The 17,963-nt window shown below is 47.7% G+C and overlaps 1 protein-coding gene across 12 annotated transcripts in view; it reads left to right on the top strand.

The window, feature by feature from the left end:
• The window catches only part of LOC137638835 (uncharacterized), a 231,181-nt gene that overhangs the window by 11,659 nt on the left and 201,559 nt on the right, over nucleotides 1–17,963 (top strand). For 4 of the 12 annotated variants that reach the window (XM_068371231.1, XM_068371230.1, XM_068371232.1 and 1 more), the window contains exon 2: nucleotides 308–395. The exons of 3 other annotated variants lie outside the window; for them this stretch is intronic. The gene's annotated coding sequence lies outside the window, so the exon portion shown is untranslated. Of the gene's footprint in view, nucleotides 1–269; nucleotides 396–17,963 lie in introns of all 12 variants that reach the window. 5 more of the 12 variants (XM_068371236.1, XM_068371234.1, XM_068371235.1 and 2 more) reach the window with 2 other exon arrangements.

The raw sequence follows: 17,963 nt of genomic DNA, 5'->3' as shown, positions 1-17,963 counted from the left end.
ACTCAGAGATAATTTGTATTCTTCCTAACGATACAAACCTTTAGCTATTTATACAAATTTATCCACCAGCCCTATCCCCTTTGAAGTCCTACCTCTAAGCAAAGTGAGCTAAATCACCGTTGTGAGCGGGAGCGGTAGCAAGCTACCCCCCCTACACCTGCTAACTAGCGGAATGAGTAGTTAACCCTCGCAAAATTTTAATGGCTCTTCCTTTCAGCTTTGCTAAAAGTAATAACCCCTAATAAATAGCTAAAGGTCTGTATCGTTAGGAAAAAGACAAATTATCTCCGAATCTATCATTTTTAAGTGCATTAAGGTAACTGTAAAAGTATTTGTTCAGTGGTTAACAGTGTCAGGTTTACAATTGCAACTTGAAGCAGAACCCATTTCTAAAGGTTAGTAGAATTTTAACTGTTGTGTATATTTTCTGTTATAATTTTTCACCTTTCCCATTTTCAAATGTACAGTATTCAGTTATTACAGCTCTATAATAGTTAGGAATGTAAATTCTCATGTATTTGGTGTTGGTACTGTAAAAGTGTTTGAGCTTTTGTTAGGTCTTATTAGTTGTGGGAACTTCAAATTAAAATAGTACAAATATCTCTGATACCTAATTAGAGATACAATCTAGTAAATGAAATATTCCTTGCCTAAGATAATGATTTTAAAGACACCTTATTTAGTGAAAAAAAATTATTTTTAAATATGTAACTTCTCTGGTAGTTACATATACAGTATATAGCTTAATCCCGTCGATTCGTCGTGCGCACGGCAGAAATTCAAAATTCGCAGCATTCGCTGACAGAGAACCAGGTGATCATACCTGTGCTCCCTCTATCCAGGTACCTGGAACCATTCCCTGCCGTCGTTCCAGCAACACGTCGTAAATTCGCTCTACGTTGTGGGTTTGCTTTGTCTACAAATTGGTGAAGTACCCATTGTTTGGGTTTTTTGTTGATGGCTTTCGCTGATTTTGGATTTTCCCTATTTACTTTTCACTCGGATAAGAAAGATTTTGTTGGTTTTTTCAACTTGGACAGTTAGTTTTAACTGCTTTTCTAGTTTTTCAAAATGTCTGACTCTGTTATTAGAAGGTGTGTTAAGGGGTGCAAGACTCGGCTTCCAAAAGCTGCTCTTGATCCCCACTCAATATGTACGAATTGTAGAGAGCATGAGTGTTCATTTATTAACAGATGTAATGAATGTGAAAGTTTATCTGAGAGGGAGTGGAGAGAGTATGATCGCTGTGTTAGGCGATTGGTAAAGGACAGACTTAGGAAAGCTAGATCGTCGAATTTTCAATATTAATCTTACCCGATAATCATGTAGCTGTCAACTCCGTTGCCCGACAGAATTCTACGGAAGGTATACGCCAGCGATCGCTATACAAGAGGGGGGTGTACTCACAAGCGCCACCTGTGGCCAGGTACTGCAGTACTTCTTGTTGACACCACCTCAAATTTTTCCTCTGTCGTGCCTCCGGCTAGACCTACATGGATACGCTGTTGATTCTGGAGTTTTTTGCTCACGATTTGGTGATGTATTTGCTCTAGAGTTTAGCTTTCGCTATTCAGGAAGTTTTATCATTAGCTTAGCTAGCTTTTGGAATTAATTTGATTAATTATGGTGACGAAGAGAGTATGAACTCTCTTTCACTTTTAAATGGCCGACCCTTCCCTTAGACGGAAGTGTTGGTGTCTAAGAGAGTATAGACTCTCTTTCTTAATTTTGCTTAACAAAAGTTATAGATTTATTTTATATCTCTCCGCCTTTTATAGGCCTCTTCGATTAACTTCCTTTTATTATAAACTTATTAAAATTAATTTTTATATTTGTTTATATTCGACCTTTCCTAATAGTAGGCGGTCTTTTCTTGGTACCGAAGTTAATTAATATTGAGCCCGTCATTTCGGTTTTACCTGTTAACATATTATGCTATTTTAATGTTTTTGAAAGAATTTCTTTGATAGTCTCGTACTGTTTTCAAAGTTGAACTAACGTTTTGTTTTGTCTCTGCAGTTGTTGACGTTCAGAACGTTCAACTTGCGCTCTATCGTTACGATAGAGAGAGAATTTTCACGGTGTCACGTTGCAGTAAGAGTAAACCGTTTCTAGCGTTTTGTTCATTCTTTCTTAGCTTAATGGTTTTAATTCTAATAAAGGAATTTTTTATTTGGGAAATCTTTCAGTTTTTTTCCTTTAACAATAATATGTTTTAACGATATATATGATTGGGCTCTTCTCTCAGGTTCTAAGTCAAGAGAGAGAGAGAGAGAGATAGAGACGGAGGGAGAGAGAGGAGGATAAACGTTTCGTTCAAGCGAGTAACGTTGTTATCGTTTTTGCTCTTCTCCCTAGTCTCTTTAGGGGAAGAAGGTAAACGTTTCTAGAGTTTTATTCTTGTTCTCAAGCTTTATGCGGTGAGAGATTTTAAACGTAGTTTATTTGATCTAGTGTTTAGTCTCTTTCCAGCCACTGAATTATTTATCTTTCATTAGATTTTTCTGTTACATTGTAATTCTGTTTTCGCAATTACTAACTTTTAAGGAAGGATAGAATTGCGTGTTTCAGGTACAAACCACTTAAAGTTTCGAGTTCAGTGAAATAAGTGCAAACAGAAAATCAAAAGTGATAAGTGATAAGCGCAAAGTGTTACAGTGTTGCGTTCGAGGGTTCGTCTGTTCGTGCCAGTTGTTCGCCTAGTCTGGGACCTCTTACAAGCTCCCAAGCCCAGGGGAGAAGTAATGTCGAAGGACTTATGGGTTCAGCAGGCCTTGATCGACGAACAGACGTTTTTCCCTCCGTGGTTTCGGGTGTATCTACACACGTTGCCGACGTGATCACCCCACCCACACAAAGACGAGAGAGCCCTTTTATTCCTCGTCTGCGGAAGAGGTTTCTCGCAGAAACCATGGACCAAATCTTGCAGCTTTTAAGTGCAAGTCGGTCCCTTCCGCACAAGTCCAACTCCTAGGTGTAGCCATTAGCCCTGGGTCAGTTCGGACTTGCTGCAGTACGACAACTGCACACCTCCCAGAGAGGCAAGGTGGTATCGCAACAGGCAGTAGCTCCGTCTGTTGCCGCACCAGCTGTTTTAGACCCTCAGTCTCAACGGACAGTAGCTCCGTTTGTTGTTGTCTTTCTTAAACTCTAGTGGTCTTTGCTGCAGACAATGCAGTCTCAGCTTGCGGTGTTGATGCAGGAGTTTCAGGCAGAGAAGGTTAATACACCTCCTCCTGCGAACGCTCCTCCTCCTCTGCGCAGTACAATCTGCCAGACGTATGAGGTTGAGGTTCCTCAAGCTACCTCCATGCGTGAGCTGCCGCGTTGGGAGTTGCCAGATACCAGCGCTGTGCAGCAACCTCCACTTTCCTTGAGGCAGGAGCCTCTTACCACGCAGCAACCTCCTCAACAATGGGGGCAGGAGCCTTATGCCTTACAACCTCCTCTACCCTTGAGGCAGGAGTATCTTGCATTACAACTACCCTCGAGGCAGCAACCTCTTGAGGTACGACAACCTCTACCATCCTTGAGGCAGCCACCTCAACTCTCGCAACAACCACCTCCACTTTCCTCGAGGCGAGAACCTCAACTCTCGAGGCAAGCACCTCAAGAACCTCAACTCGTGAGTCAAGAGCCTCTCTCTGCGCAGCCACCTCAACCCTTGAGGCAAGCGCAACTCTTGAGGCAGGAACCTCATGCTATGAGTCAGCCACCTCAACGCATGCATCTGCCACTTTCTCCTCAGCTTGAGCCTCTTCCCATTCAACTTTGAAATAACAAATGACAATAATAACACCTCATTACTTTCATAACTTGCATTTGTAAAACATATACATGTATGCCTACACAAACATTATGATAATGGAGGTTATTCGTATTACTTAAAAAAAAAAAAAAATATATATATGTATTCCTTGCAATATATTTTTAACAAAATCGCAAAAATATGGCAAAAATATCTTCAAAACAAAAATGAATCATGAGTTATGAATGTAATGTAAATATTATGTTGATATTAAAACCCCATGCAAGCATGCATGAAGTAATGCAGTGTTGCCAACAGGGCGAGTTTCCCTTTCCTGAGGTGAAGTAGATTATAGTACGTATATTTAGTGCAGCTTAATTCTACGATTATCATGCCGGCTATCAAATTCATCAACAAAACAGTCTAAATCAATTCCCTCGGCAAGTGCACTTTCAATGGACAGTAATGCGATATTACTCTATCTAGCACTGGTCATGGAATTTCTGAGAAATGTTACACGCCATGCAACATGCTCTGCTTACCTTACAGCATGCTCTACATACAGCATGCTCTGCATACAGCATGCTCTGCATACAGCATGCTCTGCATACAGCATGCTCTGCATACAGCATGCTCTGCATACCTTACCGCATGCTTCTCAGTCACACATCTTTGGTTGTTGCCAACTCACTAGACTGTCAAGCAGTTTCATAACGTTGCCTTCTAGTCTGCTGCTTTTGCACCAGTGAAACCCTCACTGAGAGAACTTAGCTTTTCTCGGATATGGTCCCTGTAGATGAGAAAGTGCTTTTCTCCCTCCTTCTGATATTCCCTTGAGGACTCTGTCATTTGGAGAGGAGCCTTTAGCTGCGTAGCCTCCTATGGACTTTTATTTAAGCATAACATGCTTCCAGGGAAGGTAATGGTTCCACTTCAGTCGCTAACCCCGTCTGTTACCACACCTGCTCCCATAGACCTTGAGCTGTGTTGCAAGACATGCAGTCCAAGCTTAGTCCTTGTTAGAGGATTTTTTGTTTACGGAGTCAGTGTGTCACTGGGAAGACGTTCAACAACCAGCAGAAGTGACTTGTTGTGACGCAGTGCGGCAACCTCAGCAACCCGATAAGGAGTTGTCTGTACGACCCAGACAGTCTAGACAGCTTCGGGTTGTCACTGTACTTCCTCGCTTCCCCATGGTTGACAGTTCACAGACTGTGCAGCAGTACCATGATCTTGTGTCCGGCTCCGTCAGACGACTGGCTTTTAAGAGCTCCCACAAGTCGTCGCTGTCTGGAGATTCTCAGATGGACTATGGATCTGACCAAGGAACTGGGCCTCCTGGTCAATTTTGAGGAGTCCCAGCTCGTCCCATCCCAGACCATTGTCTACCTGGGTATGGATCTTCAGAGTCGAGCTTTTCGGGCTTTTCCGTCGGCCCCAAGGATCTTCCAAGCCCTAGAATGCATCCAGAGCATGCTGAGAAGGAACCGATGCTCAGTCAGGTAGTGGATGAGTCTAACAGGGACACTTTCATCGCTGGCCCTGTTCATCGTGTTAGGGAGACTCCACCTCCGCCCCCTTCAGTATCATCTAGCTGCTCACTGGATAAAGGACATGACGCTAGAGACGGTCTCAGTTCCTGTTTCCGAAGAGAGGAGGTCTACTCTCGCGTGGTGTAAGAACAGCTTTCTTCTCAAGGAAGTCTACCTTTGGCTGTTCAGAAACCCGACCGCCGTCTCCTCTCGGACGCATCAGACACGGGCTGGGGTGCTACTTTGGACGGACAGGAATGCTCGGGAACATGGAATCAGGAGCAAAGGACACTTCACATCAATTGCAAGGAGTTGTTGGCGGTTCTTCTGGCCTTGATAAACTTCAAGTCCCTCCAGCTTAACAAGGTGGTGGAGGTGGTCTCTGACAACACCACAGCCCTGGCTTACATCTCCAAGCAGGGAGGGACTCTTTCGTGGAAGTTGTTCTAGATCGCAAGGGACCTCCTCATCTGGTCAAAAGATCGAAAGCTCACGCTGGTAACGAGGTTCATTCAGGGCGGTATGAATGTCATGGCAGATCGCCTCAGCCGGAAGGGTCAGGTCATCCCCACAGAGTGGACCCTTCACAAGAATGTTTGCAGCAGACTTTGGGCCCTGTGGGGTCAGCCAACCATAGATCTGTTCGCTACCTCGATAACCTAGAGACTCCTGTTGTATTGTTCTCCGATTCCAGACCCAGCAGCAGTTCACGTGGATGCTTTTCTGCTGGATTGGTCCCATCTCGACCTGTATGCATTCCTGCCGTTCAAGATTGTCAACAGGGTACTTCAGAAGTTCTCCTCTCGCAAAGGGACACGGCTGACGTTGGTTGGCTCCGCTCTGGCCCGCGAGAGAATGGTTCATAGAGGTACTGCAATGGCTGGTCGACATTCCCAGGACTCTTCCTCTAGGAGTGAACCTTCTACGTCAACCTCACGTAAAGAAGGTACACCCAAACCTCCACGCTCTTCGTCTGACTGCCTTCAGACTTTCGAAAGACTCTCAAGAGCTAGGGGCTTTTCGAAGGAGGCAGCCAGAGCGATTGCCAGAGCAAGGAGAACATCCACTCTCAGAGTCTATCAGTCTCAAGGGGAAGTCTTCCAAGCTGGTACAAGACCAATGCAGTTTCCTCAACCAGTACCACTGTAACCCAGATTGCTGACTTCCTGTTACATCTAAGGAAAGTAAGATCCCTTTCAGCTCCTACGATCAAGGGTTACAGAAGTATGTTGGCAGCGGTTTTCCGCCACAGAGGCTTGGATCTTTCCACCAACAAAGATCTACAGGACCTCCCTAGGTCTTTTGAGACCTCAAAGGAACGTCGGTTGTCCACTCCAGGCTGGAATCTAGACGTGGTCCTAAGGTTCCTTATGTCATCAAGATTTGAACCTCTCCAATCAGCCTCTTTTTAGGACCTCACATTAAAAACTCTTTTCCTCGTGTGCTTGACAACAGCTAAAAGAGTAAGTGAGATCCACGCCTTCAGCAGGATCATAGTTTTCACATCTGAAACGGCTACATGTTCCTTGCAGCTCGGTTTTTGCTAAACGAGCTTCCTTCACGTCCTTGGCCTAAGTCGTTCGAGATCCCAAGCCTGTCCAACTTGGTGGGGAATGAACTGGAGAGAGTACTTTGCCCAGTTAGAGCTCTTAGGTACTATCTAAAAAGGTCTTAACCTTTACGAGGACAATCAGAAGCCTTATGGTGTGCTATCAAGAAGCCTTCTTTTCCAAGGTCTAAGAACTCAGTTTCTTACTATTCAGGCTTCTGATTAGGGAAGCACATTCTCATCTGAAGGAAGAAGACCTTGCTTTGCTGAAGGTAAGGACACATGAAGTGAGAGCTGTGGCTACTTCAGTGGCCTTCAAACAGAACCGTTCTCTGCAGAGTGTTATGGATGCAACCTATTGGAGAAGCAAGTCAGTGTTCGCATCATTCTATCTCAAAGATGTCCAGTCTCTTTACGAGTACTGCTACACCCTGGGACCATTCGTAGCAACGAATGCAGTAGTAGGCGGGGGCTCAGCCACTACATTCCCATAATCCCATAACCTTTTAACCTTTCTCTTGAATACTTTTTATGGGTTGTACGGTCGGCTAAGAAGCCTTCCACATCCTTGTTGATTTGGCGGGTGGTCAATTCTTTCTTGAGAAGCGCCGAGGTTAAAGGTTGTGATGAGGTCCTTTAGTATGGGTTGCAGCCCTTGATACTTCAGCACCTTAGAGTTGTTCAGCCTCCTAAGAGGAACGCTGCGCTCAGTAAGGAAGACGAACTTATTTAAGGCAGAGTAATGGCTCAAGTCGACTTCCTTACCAGGTACTTATAATTTCATTGTTATTTTGAATAACTGATAATATGAAATACGGGATACTTAGCTTCTTGATATACATGTACACTGGTTTTCACCCACCTCCCTGGGTGTGAATCAGCTACATGATTATCGGGTAAGATTAATATTGAAAAATGTTATTTTCATTAGTAAAATAAATTTTTGAATATACTTACCCGATAATCATGATTTAATTGACCCACCCTTCCTCCCCATAGAACCAGTGGACCGAGGAAAAATTGAGGTGGTGTCAACAAGAAGTACTGCAGTACCTGGCCACAGGTGGCGCTTGTGAGTACACCCCCCTCTTGTATAGCGATCGCTGGCGTATCCCTTCCGTAGAATTCTGTCGGGCAACGGAGTTGACAGCTACATGATTATCGGGTAAGTATATTCAAAAATTTATTTTACTAATGAAAATAACATTGTTCTGCCTAATAGGTCTTCGGATAGTCAAGCCCTTTTTAACTTGCATAATACTAATATTCCTGATCCTAACCCTAAGGTTGTAGTACCAGACCCACCTTCAGAGTCAGAGGTAAGTGAGCCTTCTTTGAAGGATATTATGGCTGCTATCTCTGCCTTGGGAGTGAAAGTGCAATCCCTTACTTGGGATAAGGAAGTGATGCGTGGGGCAGTGCGTGGTTTGCAACGCAAGTTCGGGGATAGTGATAGTGCAGTGGAGGGTGCGTCCGTTCGTGTCTGTCATGCTCCTAGCCCTGGACCTCTTCCATGCTCCCCAACCCCTGGGAGAAGGAAAGTCGACAGGTTAAGGGAGGTGAGAGACGTTGAACAGCGAACGGACATCCCCTCGAGCGATCCTGTTGACGCATCCCAGGACGCTCCCCCTCGCCGCAGGAAAGGTGAGATGAGTAAGTGTTTGTCTTCTTCGGAAGACGCAAGACCTAGACGCGGTTGGCGACAACCTCTTCAATCGAGACCTCTCAAGAGACATAGGTCCCCCTTGAAGTTCCAGCAACCCTCGTGTAGCAATTGGAGCTCTCCGGAAATCTTCCTGTCGGAAGAAGACGACGTGTCCGCACCTAAACAGAGGTGTAGGACGCATAGTTCGTCGAAGGAAGAATACGTGCACTTTACATCGGTTCACGCTTCTCCCCCTCCCCCGGATTGGGAGATGTCGCAAGGGACTTCACCTCTTCTTCGCCAGAAGACCCCAGCTAGGGTTTCTGAAATTGTGGACGCTCCCTTGCAGCGATTTGGACGTATTACAGGAAGCGACAAGGATCGTGACGCTCCCTCGCAGCAGGCTGGACACATGCAGGATGCACTGCAAGCAGCATGCCTGTCAGAGCTTCAACAGTCCATTACGTCCCTGTTTGACGTTTACAAGTCGCAAAACGCGGACTCGCGGCAAGTTGCAGCGCTCATGGACGCTCCCTCGCAGCGATCTGGACGCGTTACGGGAGGCGACAAGGATCGTGACGCCCCCTCGCGGCATGCGGGACGCAAGCAAGCAAGACGATGCGTGTGATTCTCCTACTCGTTCTACATCGGAGATCGCTAATCCTTTAGAGGAGATCTCAGAGGAGGAGACGCAAGAAACTCTTCATGCGGCAGATCTTAAAAGATTACTTGCAGTTTTGGCGGACTTATATCCGGATGACTTTCAGCTGGCTGTACCTCGGAGCCCGCCCTCGCAGTTTTTGAAGGGTAGACCCCAGAAACCTTCCTCCTTCAAGAAGACAGTGTTAGCCAGATCGGTCAAGAGGGCTTTTTCTACACTGAACGATTGGATTCTCAAGAAAAAGGAACAAGGAAGGACAACCTTTTCCTTCCCCCCTACGAGATTGGCTTCTAGAGCCAGTGTGTGGTACGAGACTGGGGAGGCTCTCGGGTTGGGAGTTCCTGCCTCCTCCAAAGGGGACTTATTCAGACTTGTTGACGCCTCGCGTAGATCAGCCATGACTAACGCTAAGGTTATGTGGTCCACATCGGAGATAGATCACTTGCTGAAGCGCATCTTCAGAACAATCGAAGTCTTCAGCTTGGTGGACTGGACTCTCGGAGCCCTCGCAGATGTCACATACGAAAAGAACGAGACGCAGATGCACCTTATTGCCTGTCTCGATAAAGCCGTGAGGGACGGGACGGTCGAACTCACAGCCCTTTTCACGGCAGGTATTATTAAGAAGAGAGCCATGCTGTGTTCTTTCCTGTTGTCTGGATTGACTCTCGCTCAGAGAGCAGAGCTCTTGTATGCTCCTTTAAACAGTCACCTCTTCCCTTCAGATGTAGTGAAGGACTTGTCGGCAGCTCTTGCGCAACAAGCGACGCAGGATCTAATTACCAGGACTGCGAAGAAAGTTCTTCCGGCAAACTTTTTAGCCAGGAAGGAGAAGGAAGCTCCTCCCACACACCAGCCCTTTCGAGAGGAGAGGAAGTCAGAGAATGGCTTCTAGAGGACAACCTTGTAAATACACAAAGCAGCAACCAAAAACCAGAAAGTGAGCTCTACAACCTCCAGACACAAGTGGGAGCCAGGTTATCCCACTACTGGGAAGAGTGGAGCCAAAGGGGAGCGGACGACTGGACAGTCGATGTATTGAAGGAGGGATACAAAATCCCCTTCCTAAGAAGGCCTCCTCTTTCGCCAGAGCTGTTAGAGTTGACAGCTACATAGTCGGGGAGCAAGGCAGCAGCTTTTCAAGAGCAGGTAAACCAGATGCTGTCAAAAGCAGCGATAGAAGTGGTAGAGGACCCCTTGCCAGAGGGATTTTACAACAGACTTTTTAATCATTTGACTTACCCGGTAGTTATATATATAGCTTACGTCCCTGACGTCACGGCAGAAATTTCAAAACTCGCGGCAATTGCCAATTGGGTAGCCAGGTGTACAACTGGTGCGCCCTCTAGCCAGGTACTGTACCTGGAACAATTCCAGTGATTCCTCAGATCTTCCCTGCCGCCGCACCGGCGACATCGTTGGATTTTTCACTCGCTGTAACCTGTATAATTGCAGTTATCTTGGTGATGTACAATTTGGTTTTGGCTTTCCCTCGTGTGGTTTTGTTTTATTTTGACTGAGAGTTAATGGTTGGAATATGATTGCTATGTTCGTAGCTTGAAAGGGGTAGGATTAGGAGTTTTTTCCCCCTACTGTAAAACTATCGAACCTACTCTTAAAAACATGATTTTGGAAGGAAATCATTCCGCCAACACTATGACGTCACAAATCATGTGACGTAAACTACGTAGTATGACTTGCAAAATTCATTTCTTTTTTCTTGCAAGGAATGAAAGAAAATACTAACTTACAAAGCAAAAGTATTTAATTTTTATAATGTAAAAGGAATATATATTAGTATACTTTCTTTAGATAATTATCGATCTATTTTCAGAGATTAAATAAAACTAGCGTACAGTTAAATTTACGCTACGTAGTACTCATGACGATCGATACAGTCCCACAAATTACTTTGTATCGTAATTTTTTTTTTCGATATTGAGAATACTATTATTAATCGTATAGCCTATTGCATTCTCATTCAAGCTCTGGGCAAAAGAGTAAAATCTCTCGCAGCGGGCAGGTCTAAATTATGGTCTGATGTGAAAGAGTTAAAAAGTTTAAGTTTCAGTGCTAAGTCAGTGCAGTGGAGGGTGTGTCTGCTCGTACCTGTCGTTCTCCTAGCCCTAGACCCCTTCCAAGCTCCCCAACCCCTGGTATAAGAAATGTCGGCAGGCGAAAGGAGGCGAGAGGCGTTAGCCCCTGAGCAGTCGTCCCCTCGAGTGTACCTGTTGACGCTTTTCAGAACGCTCGGCCTCGCCATGGGAAAGGCAAGGTATAAGTGTTATCTTCGCCGTCGGATGACGCAGGTCACAGACGGGGCTGGCGTCTTACATATTTTCCTTCCTGCTAGACAAGAAGAGAGTTGCTCGTCATGACGCCGAGCGTTTAGATTCTAAACGCCATGACGCCAAGCGTCAGAAAGGACGCCGAGCGTTAAGGAGTTGGACTACATCACGCCAAGCGTCTAGTAGTTGGAAGTCATGACACGTAACGACGAGCGTCAGAGCATTGAGCGGCAAGCTACTAACGCTGCTGACACCGAGTGCAACTTCAAATGTCTCTCTTGTTGGACGAGCGAGCGTCTAGATCGCGAACGTCATAGTTCCGAGCGTCTAGGTCGCGAACATCATTGTTCCGAGAGTCAAGCGTTGGAACAACGTGACGCCAGGCGTCATGATATCGCTGAGCGTAAGAGCCTCAGAAGTCATGAAACCGAGCGTCGAGATCACGAACGTCATAGTTCCGAGAGTCAAGCGTTGGAACGACATGACGCCAGGCGTCATGATATCGGTGAGCGTAAGAGCCTCAGAAGTCATGAAACCGAGTGTTGAGATCGCGAACGTCATAGTTCCGCAGTTAGACGTAACGCCGAGCGACGTAATGATGATCCTCTTGCTAAGCTTCTAGAGACTGATCCGCATGACGCCGAGCGTCAAGCAGTTAGACGTGACGCCGAGCGTCAAGCAGTTAGACGTGACGCCGAGCGTCAAGCAGTTAGACGTGACGCCGAGCATCGTGATGACGCCAGTCAAGCCGACCGTCGAGATCGCGAACATCTTAGTTCCGATCGTAATGATCACGAGCGTCATAGTTCCGAGCATCAAGCGTTGGAACAACATGACGCCAGGCGTGATGATCTTGGATCCATTGACGCCAGAAGTCACGACTTTAAGGAGTTGACTCCTAGAAAACAAGACGTCTCTACCTCGGTTAGAGACTTGTAGGTGGAAGGGATCGACAATTTCCTTCCCCCTACTGATCTTTTAGAGGGAGTCTCGAAAGGAGAAGATCTTAAGATCCTTCATCCTTCGGTTGACTTAAAGAAACTCATGAGAGATTTACTGAAGAGTTTCCGAATTATTTTGTGCCTGCTGCTCCTCGTTCCCTGCCTTCAGAGTTTACGCCAGGGAAGGCGTCGAAGGAGTCTCTGTTTACAAAGATGGTGCTGTCTCGATCATCTAAAAGAGCTTTGAGGATGATGGGAGACTGGATGCAATCCAAGAAGGACCAGGGAAAGACTTTTTTCTCTCTTCCCCACGGCTAGATTGGCCTCCAGATCTAGTGTTTGGTACGAGACGGGAGAAGTTCTCGGCTTGGGAATTCCTGCCTCTGCCCAAGGAGACTTTTCGAGTCTAGTAGACGCTCCTCGTCGGATGGCCATGAGAAGGACAAAAATACTCTGGTCAACGTCAGAGCTTGATCATCTTCTCAAAGGTGTCTTCAGAGCTTTCGAAGTATTCAGTTTCCTTGACTGGACTCTGGGAGCCTTGGGGAAGAAGGTTTCTGCCTTGAAGGATGTGGACACTGATAGTCTCATCCTCATTATGTCAGACATGGATAAAGCCTTAAGGGACTGTTCCAATGAGTTGGCAGCCCTTTTCTCAGCGGGGGTACTTAAGAAAAGAGCCCAGATGTGTTCTTTTCTGTCCATTGGGGTTACACCCATTTAGAAGTCAGAATTGAGGTATGCACCTTTTCTTCCTCTCTTTTTCCTCAAGAGTTGGTCAAAGAGGTCTCTTCCGCTTTATCCCAAAAGGCCACACAGGATTTGGTGTCTAAAACAGCGAGGAAGATTCTGCACACTTATTTCTCAAGCCGCACAGACAGCAGTAGGAGCCAGACTAAACAACTTCTGGCGAGCTTGGGAGAGGAGAGGAGCAGACCTTTGATCTGAACAGTTACTAAAGGAGGGATGCAAAATCCTTTTCCTAGTGAAACCTCCCTTAATAGTAACTCCAATAGATCTCTCTGCCAGATACAGAGAGGAGTCAAAGAGACAGGCTATGCAACATCAAATGTCTCTCTTATTGGAGAAGGAGGCAATAGAGACCAATCCTGGATGTAAGTGCTCTCAACGCCTTCATTCAGAAGACAAAGTTCTCCATGGAGACATCGAAATCAGTCCTAGCAGCAGTAAGAGAGGACAACTGGATGGTCTCTTTAGACCGCCAGGATGCTTACTTCCACATCCCCATCCATCCAAACTTCAAGCAATACCTGAGGTTCGTGTATAAGGAGGAAGTTTTCCAGTTTTGCACTCTTTGTTTTGGCCTAAGCACCGGCCCTCAAATAGATGGTGCGTCTGCTAGGACTTGTCGTTCTTCTAGCCATAGACCTCTTCCAAGCTCCCCAACCCCTGGGAAAAGGAATGTCGAACGACGAAAGGAAACGAGAGGCGTTAGCGTCCGAGTACTTGTCCCCTCGAGCATATCTGTTGACGCTTCACAGGACGCTCGTGCTCGCCATGTGAAAGGAGAGGAAGATTGCCTCTGTCGAACAGTGTCGTGTCATGACGCCTCAGGCTCCAGGTTGCAGCCATTGGAGCAGTCCGGAGCATATCCTACTCAGAGCTCATTCCTACAATCGCTGCCTGGAGGATCTGCAGATGACGTTGAGCTTATCAGGAGAACTAGGTCTTCTGATAAACAGAGACAAGTCTCAACTGACACCATCCCAAAAGATCATTTATTTGGGGATGGAAATTCAGAGTCAAGTTTTTCGGGCTTTTCCGTCTACCTCAAAGACGGAGCAAGCCCTGTTGAAGCTTTATTGCTTTCTAGAGAAACGGAAGTGTTCTGTGAGAGAGTGGATAAGTCTGCTGGGAACCCTCTCCTCGTTGGAGCAGTTTGTCTCTCTGAGAGGACTGAATCTTCGCCCTCTTCAGTTCCACCTCAAACGCCATTGGAACAAGGGAAAGGAAATAAAGACAAAATGCATCCCCATTACGGAATCCGTAAAAAGTTGCCTTCGGTGGTTGAACGATCCGGTCAAACTTCGAGAAGGTCTTTCCTTGGAACAGAGGAACCCAGACCTTGTGTTGTGTTCCGATGCCTCGGACTCGGCGTGGGGAGCAACACTGGGCAAGTTGTAGATCTCGGGTTTCTGATCAAAAGATCAGGAGATCCTCCACATAAACCAGAAGGAGCTGTTGGCAGTCCTGTTGGCCCTCAAAAGCAGGGTCTCATTGGCCAAAATAGAGCTATCAGGGTCATGCGAGCGTTGTTCGACTCTCTGAACTTCTTCCAGACTCTGTCTAGGATCTTGAATGGGGGAAGGCATACGTGTCTAGTCCTTCCCACTCCATGAGGAAGGCGTCCACTGCCACTGCTTCCTGGTCTGGGACTGGAGAGCAATAAACTGGTAACCTCTTTGTTCTCTGCATCGCGAAGAGGTCTATTGACAGTTCTCCCCACAGATTCCAAAGCCTACTGCACACCTCGTGATGTAGGGTCCACTCTGTCATGAGAACCTGTCTTCCTCTGCTGAGAAGATCCCGCTCTGACATTCTTCTCCCTCTCAATGAAGCGGGTTATCAGAGTTATATTTCTCACTTTTGCCCACAGTAGGAGATCTTTTGCTGCCTCGTAAAGGGAATCCGAACGAGTGCCTCCCTGTTTCCTGATGTAGGCCAACGCTGTGGTGTTGTCTGCGTTGACCTGAACTAACTTGTTCTGGACTTCCTCCTGGAAGTGCATTAGTGCTAGATGAATGGCCACTAGTTCCTTGACATTTATATGTCATTCCTTCTGATAATCTTCCCACAGACCCGAGATCTCGCCCTTCCCCAGTGTTGCACCCCACCCACATCCGATGCGTCTGAATACAGTACAACACTAGGTCAGGGTTCTTCTGTTGAAGTTCGAGACCTTCTAGGAGTTTGTTGGGATTGTCCCACCAACTCAACTGATTCCTGATTCCCAGAGGGATCAGAATCCACATCTCTAGGTCTTGGTCTCTTGTCCAATATCTTGACAGATGGAATTGCAGTGGACGTAGATGAAGTCTTCCCAGGGATACGAATTGCTCGATCGAAGAGAGGGTTCCGAGTAGACTCATCCATTCCCTCACCAAGCAGGTCCTTCTGCCTAGGAAGCGCTTCACCTTTCTTAAGCATTCCAGAATGCGTTTTGGGGCTGGAAAAGCCCGAAAAATCACTGACTGAATCCTCATCCCTAGGTAGATGATGTCTTGTGAAGGCATCAGTTGTGATTTGGCCAGATTTACAACCAGACCTAGCTGTTGCGTCATGGACATTGTTACTCGTAGATCCTCCAGACACTTTTCTTGCGACCTGGCTCTGATTAGCCAGTCGTCCAGGTACATTGATATTCGTACCCCTTTCAGATGTAACCAGCGAGCCACGTTCGACACCACTCGAGTGAGAACGTAAGGAGCCGTGCTTAGTCCAAAACAAAGTTTTTGAACTGATAAGTAGTTGCGTGGTGTACGAATCTCAGAAATTTTTTGTAGTTCAGGGGAATTGGGACGTGAAAGTACGCGTCCTGCAGATCTATCGACACCATCCAGTCTCCTTGTCTGGTGCCTGCTAGGACTGACACAGATGTCTCCATAGCAAACATGACTTTGTTTACATACTTGTTCAGTGGACTTACGTCCAGAACGGGTCTCCAACACCCCGAGTTCTTGGGAACCAAAAAAATTATATTTTCATAATAAAATGGAGTTTGTTCTAACACGAAGTACTTACCTCGAACTACTTTCTTAGGAGTATCTGGGATCTCCTCCCATCCAACCAGAGTTTTGTGTAGTTTACCCTAAACCCATTTTCTATGAGGGGTAACCTCAGGCGGAGTGATACGCTCCCTGAGGCTAACCCCGGGTCAGAGAGCATGCCTGCTCAGGTCTCGACCTCCAGTAAGTTCTCTGGTCGAGTCGCGATATCATCTCGCTGCTCTCCTAATCCCAGTGTGACTTTGTGTGTCCCCGACCCTTTGTGTCTCACGCGGTACCCACGTGGTCCCATTGAGCTTTCCCTGTGCGTGCTTGTGTCTCGTAGTGCTTCTCCTACATCATGGAGCATCCTCGCCGTTGTCCTGGGCCTATGGCTGGTAAATCATGTGGAGCGTTCCTCTCGAAACCCGAAGTTGACCCGCACTCCTTGTGTTCCTTGTGCAGGGACAGCGTGTGTTCTCCTTCCACCAGGTGTCCGGAATGCGAGTCGTGGAATGAGGTGCAGTGGGTGCGGTATAGCACCAAAAAGAAGAAGGCGACGAAGAAGTGGCCTAAGAAGCCAAGCGCCCCTTCCTCTCTTGCTTTGCCGGGCGTCTCGTTGGTCCGAGCTTCCCTTCCAACCTCCCCTACCCAGAGTAGGGGACGAGGTAAGTCCGTTGCGGGGAAGAGGCCCGGGGCCCTTCCCCAAGAGTCTGACCTTCAAGACAGTGGTGTTGTGGCATCGTTCCAGGCGAGTGAGGGGCCTGAGGGAGGGGTGAGAGTGTTTTCGGGAGACGGTGGCCTGGTGCCAGCAGGTCACGTCTCCTCAGATGACCCCATGTGGGGGAAAAATGTTACTAATTCTCCAGCCTCTTGGGTGTGTTTTTCAGGCGCTTCAGCAGCCGAGGGCGACGTCGAGAAAGAGCTTTCCCCGCCGTCGGACCCCACTGCGTGGGTTCCCCCTAAGACGCCCTTCAGGTCTCCGATGAGGATGGAGGAAGACTTCGGGACCTGGTCTCCCACGGGAGAGCCTCCTCGCTCCCCCCCCACCGCTGTCGGCCGTTTTCCCGGCGTTTTTGCAGGCGTCGTCTTCCACGGAGCGTCGCAGGAATCCTCCTACACCAGCGAGGGAGGCGAGGTCTTCGAAGAGGGCCTATAAGTCGTCGGTCTCCTCAGTGGAAGAACTTTCCTGCTCTTCAGAGGACGAGGCGCTGAGGAAGCTCAGGAGACGAAGGGAGAAGTCCCGCAAGATGTCGCGCTCTCGCTCCCGTTTGAGGTCGCGCCCAGGATCCCCCAACAGGAAGTGGAAAGAAAGGGCCTCCCCGGACGGTGAGTGGGTGATGGTTCACCGCGACAGGCTGCTGGAGCTAGCTGCAGCGCCGGGCCCTTCAAATTGGCATCCGAGGACGAGCTCCCCGGATAAATACTCCTCCGGCAGCAGTGGCACCCGACAGAGGGACTCATCATGGCAGGTTTCAGTCGACAGACGTAAGACCGCAAAGGTTCCGGCTCCATCCGCCCAGCGGAAAGAGTCGCCCCTTCGGTCTGGCAGCCGAGTCCTGACCTCCAAAGGCCACCTAGCTCGTCACGAGCGCGGCCTTTGGCTTTCCTCGACGGGCAGGCCCCCAGATACGAGAACCTCCGGAAGAGATGATGGACCTAGGACGGCGGCCCCTGCCCCGACGGCGATGCCCGTCCTTCAACGTGAACCCCCGCGGGAGCGTCGGTCCAGGACTCCCCCACGTGCGAGGTCCTCCGTCGGAGTAACCCCGTCACATGCGTCAGCGCGCCCGTCGGAGGATCTCAACGACCATGGAGAGGGGTCGGCAGCAGAGGTATCGGCCTATCGGAGGGTGATAGGGCTCATCAGAAGC

Source organism: Palaemon carinicauda, chromosome 3, assembly GCF_036898095.1.
Source record: "Palaemon carinicauda isolate YSFRI2023 chromosome 3, ASM3689809v2, whole genome shotgun sequence".
Taxonomy (NCBI): Eukaryota; Metazoa; Arthropoda; class Malacostraca; order Decapoda; family Palaemonidae; genus Palaemon; species Palaemon carinicauda.
The sequence above is the reverse complement of the archived record's forward strand: the minus strand, read 5'-3'. Positions and strand labels throughout refer to the sequence as shown.